We start from the raw sequence: 7,716 nt of genomic DNA, 5'->3' as shown, positions 1-7,716 counted from the left end.
CAGTGAGATGGAACATATCGTACCTGCTTATTAATAGCATAGTGACAGTTTTGTGTCCATGAGTAACTAAGCTCTAAGACGATAAAGGTTGATTTGCTAAAAATGTTTCACAAGTCCTAAAAGAATATCAAAACTAGGTATGCACTTGATAAATGTGTGACTGAAGTAATAATTGATGAAGCAAGATTCATTCAAATTTAAATATTAAGTATAGGCCAGAGAGAAAGATGGAGAGCATTGTCTAAAGTATTCATGAGATAGCATAGGTCTACACAGAGCGATGATTCAGCAGGATATGGATAACGTCTTAGAAGTAGAAGCCAAGCCTGTGTTTGATGACATTAAATAGACAAAGAGGGAAGGCAGTCAGGAATCTAACAAATATGGTTAACTGAGGAAAGATTTGATTGTGTTTATCTACAGAAATGCTTTATTATTGTCGGATATATTGGTAACTATGCATTTGTTCTACTTCAGGTCTTGCCATAGAGACCTTACAAACATAGTTTATGTTTATAGCCCATAGTCCAAATGAATGAGAGACCCTTGGTATGTAAAGTGGGAAGAATCTAATGAATTCTCCAAAAAGCTGTTGTATCTGATGCTGACTCTGGGTACAGGCATCAGGATTTAATTCAATTATTGGCCACAAAGCAGATACTGTAAGATAGAAAATTTGTTGTAATAGTTAATGTAAATAGCAAAATGTTCACCTGGTCTCAAGGATCATACAATCAGCATAAATCTAGTTATACAAATTTATTGAAAAGACTCATGCCCTTTCAGGAGGAAGTTATTCAGTCATTACTCAGATATCCTAGTAAACCTTAATCCAATTTTTGTAGTGAAATTTCAGAGTACTTCCTTCCCAAAACTCCAGGTCCTAGTCCATTATTTGAGAATCAGGAAAGTAATTTTCTATACAAAAGATTGTTCTACCATGAAATCTTAAAAGTTAAGGAAAATTACTTCCCAATCTGTAACTGTCATTCTTTCCTAGATCTATCATCATCCACACAGGTTTTTTTTTACCCATTTACCATTTCTGTTGAATCTCAATTATTCTATTTGTTTTTGAGTCTATGTAGCTAGCCTCAAACTCATTGCTATCCTTCTTTCTCTTCCTCCCAAGCACTGGGATTGTAGGTTTATATCACCATAGACAACTTTACTCCCATAAGTTTTAAATGGTTATTCCAAACAAAGAAACAAAAAACTCTAAAAAAAAAAAAATGACAAATATTCTCCCATGGAGTCAATATTCAAAGGACTAAAATCTTTTTGTGTTATCACACTATGCTTTTCTGTCTTTCTAAGAATATTCCACTATTTTTTCCTCCTTGTGCTAGGTTGTGTTCTCTTACTGGAACAAATGCCTGAGAAAAATAGTGCAACAAACAGGTTTACACTGACTAACAGCTTCAAAGGTTTCAGGCCAAGGTCAGCAAACTCCAATGCTTTGGACCTGAAGTGAGGCAAAATACCATGCAGGGGAGGGAACCGTGTGGTATAGGATACATAAGGTAAGCAAAAGAGGCCCTGGGCACATAATAGACTCTTAAAAGGCACACCCCTAATGACTACTTTGTGAAATATTCCTTTACACTGTGTGACTATACGTTGCTGCAATTGCTTTTTTTTTTTTTTTTTTTTTTTGGTTTTTCGAGACAGGGTTTCTCTGTGGTTTTGGAGCCTGTCCTGGAACTAGCTCTTGTAGACCAGGCTGGTCTCGAACTCACAGAGATCCACCTGCCTCTGCCTCCCAAGTGCTGGGATTAAAGGCGTGCACCACCACCGCCCGGCTGCAATTGCTTTCTTAAAGAAGCTGATTGGCCAATAACTGGGCAGAAAGAGATTAGGCAGGAAAGTCAGGCTAGGAAAATGCTGGAAGGGAGAAGGATGGAGTTTGGTGGCCAGCAGACACAGAGAGAAGCAAGATGGGCATGTTGTACTAAGAAAAAGTACCAAGTCACATACCAAAGCATAGATAAGAAATATGGGTTAGTTTAAGTATAAGAGTTAGCTAGTAACAAGCCTGAGCCAAGAATTTATAATTAATATTAAAACTCTGTGTCAATTATTTGGGAATTGTCGGTTAGGACAAGAAAAGTCTGACTATACACTTCCTCCAACATACCCTACCTAGCAGTCCAGGTAGCTATGAATTCATTAGAGAATCCTTTAGCTAAGGTAATACATATGTTCCAAACACCTCGTAGCAGGGGCAACAGCTATAGAACAAGTATTCAGTACATGAGCCGATTTCAGGGGGACACACAAAGAAAAGATCCTTCTGAACATACTGACGGGCTCTCCTGGAGTGCATAAGGCAACTCATTGTTCTCCCTCACATCTTGGTTACTTGCCCTCACCTGAACCTTTTGGACATCTGTCACCATATCACAAGAATAACCTTCTTTATTCCCTGAGTAAATATTCTAAATTCAATGCCAGGATGGCCTTAAAATGCTTCAGAATTGTACTCCTTCCTGTTCACCTTCCTGTCCTTTAACACTTTCCATATCAGTGCTTTCTCGTCACACTGACTGATGACTATTTCTGCATTTTGAGATAATTATTTAGTGACCTGCTTTCATACTTAAGAACATTCTGGCAGTTTGAAACTAATTTTGATGCTCGGTGCTCACTTCAAAGTTGGAATTATAGCTCTTACTGAAAACAACAGGTTCTGTAGCAAAATAATATTTGCAAAATCTTGAGATTTTGTGATATATGTGCCTATAATGCCTGAGATCTAGAGTGTGAGGCACAAGAATCCATATCAGTGATAGCCATTATCCTGAACTACATAGGAAGATTTTATTACCAAAACAACAATAATAACAACAACAATAATAATAATAAATTATTAACTTAGTGTGTAGTTAAATTTTGGGGTAGAAAATATTCAGTTTTACAGAAATTTATTGGTAAATATCTAATGATCTAAGGAAACACTGGATCTGCTCTTCAGTGAGCACATGAAACCTCCAAAGGGCATCGATGCTTCAAATAAAGGACACTTACAGACACTACACTACACACACTACACTACACACACTACACTACACACACTACACTACAGACACTACACTACAGACACTACACTACAGACACTACACTACAGACACTACACTACACACACTACACTACACACACTGCACTACACACACTGCACTACAGACACCGCACTACAGACACCGCACTACAGACACCGCACTACACACACTGCACTACAGACACTACACTACACACACTACACTACACACACTACACTGAAGACTTAAATCCGAGCTCAACCGTAATGTCACCCCAGACTACACAATAGAAATATGTTTGAAGTTGCCTCCAAATGATTTCCACCTTCAACTTTTCAAATAGTGTCATGACAAGTCAAGAGGCAACAAATGCCTTAGGTGACATTTCCAAATCTCTCAATCACACATTCTGAGCATATAAAAGTCACTGTTGTGTATAACCTAGAACTTGCCACGAAATAAGTGACAAAACAGTATTTGATCCAAGAAATCAAATAAACAACAAAAATCTAAAAAGGAACAAAGTAGATAAGGAACATAGGCAGGTGATCGGTGTGAACGAACTACAAGGCTACCATTTTCTGGTGCATTCACCCCTGCCTTTTTCTAAGGCAGCCCCTCTGCATGTTGTCTGTGCACCCAGTCCTACAAGCCCACCCTCCTCAGATAGGAGGGACACAGATGCCAAATAGCCCTAAGAATGGAAGCAACGTTTCTTTGCCATCCATCGCAAATCTCCATAATCTTGAGGAAGAGCCTCATTTAATAATGGCAAAACTGTCCCCAGTAGAGCAACAAGAGAGAAAACAAATCTTTCAAATGTATTTAAATTCATATTGAAGAAGGAATTCATTTCAACTAGAAAGCGCTGCTCTGTTTTTACAAGATGAATCAATATAAAGTTAATCCTGACAGGGAGTGATTGACTATGGAGGGTCCGATGTGCAAGACCAACGATTCTGGGAATTGTCAGCTAGACAGGAGGCAAAGAGAAAGTTCTGTCCTAGGAAACATGTGAGAGATGTTTAATCTCTGAAGAAAATTAATCATGCCAATATGATTAAAGTGGTCAGAAAAAAATACAATCTTTCTTTTACATTTGGATATGTGAAAGAGAATCTCTAATGGTTAGGCAAAGACAGAAACAAACTGTTTCCTGGGTCAGTCATCAGAAATACTACGTGTAGAATATTGCCTGGGACAGCTTTTATCAGTTAGCATGGCTTTTCTCAAAGGAACATGAAACTGAAAAACATGTACAAATTTATGATTTGGGACTTGCATAAGAACTAAAATCACATCACCATATATTGACTAAATATATATAACAGACCACATCGTGTGCTAAAGTTTGGTAAAGAACTTCATTGTGTGAGCCAGTGAGATGGTTCAACAGGTAAAGGTGCTTGGCATCAAGGTTGAGGATTTAAGTTTGATTCTCAGGACTCACGCAGTGAAAACAGAAAAACTGACTCCTGCAAGGTGACCTCGACATGCATACTGTAGCACACACATGAACCCTCCAAAAAATAGATAAATAAAAGTGTAATTAATGCTAGGCTATACAGCTTAGGATAGAAATTTTTTTATTGGGGCCCAAAGGAAAAAAACTAAAAGTATCCAGACATTGAACCAGACATATTTTCAAATTGGCCAGGTATCCTTATATCACCTGGACTCAAAACTGTCTTTAAGAGACCAGCTGCAGCTGTGAAAACCAAATCCCTCTTCAGATGAACTGGAACCTAAGCCTCTTAATCAAGTTGTCAGACAACCCCAGCAAAGCATAGCCACCAATCACTGCAGTTCATTCACATATCACAGAACATGGGCACCCGGGTCACCACCACAAACACTGCTTTTGAGTGAGTGACATTTTGTCAATCTGACATAAACTGGAGATATATGGGAAAAGGGAACTTCAACTTGTAAAATGTTATCTTCAAATTGGCCTGCAATATGTTTACGGGACATATTTTAATAGATGAGGGCCTAGCCCATTGTTAACAGAGCTACTCCTGGGCAAGTGACTCTGGGTTTGTATAAGAAAGTAAAGTAAGGTGGCTGTGAAGAGTAGTTCTCCTTCCTGGCCTCTACTTCAGGTCCTTCCTCCAGGTTTGAGCCCTGAGTTCCTGCCCTGACTCTATACAGAGGCCACTCTGTACCATCACTATAAATCACTCCACAGAGGTCATGCAAGTCATTGACCCCGGGAAATATCTGTAGATATCCATTTTCCTGAATTTTGGAAGAAAACAAGAGAAATGGGCAAAGAAAAAAAAACTATTTTCTTTCCTTTTTTTTCATAAAAATGAAGTGCATTTTCTTAGCCTTGTTGCCTACAGTGCTTATACCTAGGTAGGACTTTACAAGGTATTGAAAAGACTATTTGCCAAAGTGTCAGGTATTTGTGTATAAATTAATAAATAGTAGATATATAAGAGGTTTTTTTAATGAATACATAAAAATGAGTGGGTAAAATATTTTATTCTAATTTGTTGTGTTTCATGCTGAACTGTCTGCTTTGCTATCAGAAGGCAGATCCGGGCTGTCAGCTACTGAACTGATCAGACTAAGGCCCTGCTCTCCCACCTAAGCAAAGGCAGAAAAATGGTAACAATCATTGTTTCTATACATTGGAACAATAAGATGAGATCAGTGGTTGAGATGATCTTACAGAATGTCTTTCTTAGAAATAACTTCTCTTCTGCATGCAGAGGATAACAGAATTATGCCTCCTGATCTCAATGCAGAGTCTGCTTGACCTTAACCAAACTGAATTTGTTCTGACTGGCAAATTCAATGACTTGAAGATTTCCTCATGAACCATGCCAGGTTTCTGTTGTCATCTCTTCATTAAGAATGTTCTCAAAATGCGTTGATCTGCCTTTCCAAATCCTGTTTCCGTGTTCATTCTGCAGGTAAAGATATTGTGTGCTCTCAGTCCCCCATGCACATTGCTGTAAATCAGGACCTCAGCTCTGACCTCCAAACTCATGCTATAGAAAAAATGTGTTTAGTTGTCATAATAGGCTTTCACATAGTACATTATCTTTCAGGTTTTATTTCTGAACTATTTCTTTAAATAAGATAAATTGAACTTAAGGCCATTCTATTTAAACCTAAGAGTCTATAGAGTAGACATTATCAGTACTGTTTGTTTGTTTGTTTGTTTGTTTGTTTGTTTACTTGGTTTTTGCTTTTTGTTTTTTAAGAATAACAAGTTCAGTGATGTAAAGATAAGTCAATGGTACTTCTCATCCAGATGACTGCAGTTCAGATTTAATAATCAAGTCAGAGGCTCACAGACATGTGTATTTCCAGCTCCAGAATCTGAATTTCCTTCTGTCCTATGCAGGCATCTGCAAACACTTGTGTACAAACACATACTTTTTAAAAATAAAAATGAAGGCATATTTTTTAAAAAATAGCAGTCAACTGCTGATGTAACTTTTAAATAAATGTTAATATAATTTTATCATTTCATAAGCATTATCCAAAGGTATACTATAAAAATAATAACAACTTATTTTATATAAAAATTCAGATTTCACATGTTGAAAATGACTGGCTCTGGTCTAGTGAGATGGCTCAGAGGGTAAGAATGCTTGCTACAAGTCTGACAAGAGTTTGATCCACAAGATCCTGAATCCTGCAAGTTGTCTCCTGATACACACACACACACACAATAATAAAAATAATAAAATTTAAAACAATATTTATTCTAAAGAATAACTTGCCCTAGTAACATATATTTGCACAGTTTTTGGTATCTCAAAGCCAATAAAAATTCTTTGATATTTATAAAGAAAATAGACCAAGAGCCGGGCAGTGGTGGCGCACGCCTTTAATCCCAGCACTCAGGAGGCAGAGGCAGGCGGATCTCTGTGAGTTCGAGGCCAGCCTGGTCTACAAGAGCTAGTTTCAGGACAGGAACCAAAAAACTACGGAGAAACCCTGTCTCGAAAATAAAAAAAAAAAGAAAAAAAAGAAAAGAAAAGAAAAGAAAAGAAAAGAAAAGAAAAGAGACCAAAACATGGCCCAGGCTTTTGAGCAAGATTTGGGACAAAAGATGCAAGAACTATAGGAGCAGTCAAGTCGAGCAGGAGTGAAGCTTGACTGCAGAACATGGAGGAAGACACAGAACGTGGAGAGGCACTTCCCAGAGAGCCTTCCCACTGCTTCAGAACAGGAGAAAATAATTTTGTTTAGTTTTGTTTTGTTTTCTGAGACAGGGTTTCTCTGTTCAGCTCTGGCTGTCCTGGAACTCACTCTGTAAAACCAGCAGGCCTTGAACTCATAGAGATACACCTGCCTCTGCCTCTGATTCCTGAGTTCTGGGATTAAAGGTGTGCCACCACTGCCCAGCTAACATTTTAAAACCATCTCACAAAAGAATAACATAGAGACTGCAAAAGGAATTGGAAAATCAATAACAATAAAATATTATAATTAAAAATTAGTAAATAATCTGAATAGGCATATTCAAAAGATGATATACCAGTGGTCAACACTATTAAAATATAACCAATATCCCTACCTGAGAATAAAATTCAAAACAACAGTGAGACATAATTCCTTCTCAAAATGGTTAATATCCCATCTCATAATTACCAAATTATGGCAAGGATGTGCAGGGGGAAATGAACTACAATACACAATAAGAATACAAGTATGT

This window comes from Chionomys nivalis, chromosome 17 (assembly GCF_950005125.1).
Source record: "Chionomys nivalis chromosome 17, mChiNiv1.1, whole genome shotgun sequence".
Lineage (NCBI taxonomy): Eukaryota > Metazoa > Chordata > Mammalia > Rodentia > Cricetidae > Chionomys > Chionomys nivalis.
This window is presented reverse-complemented; position numbering follows the sequence as displayed.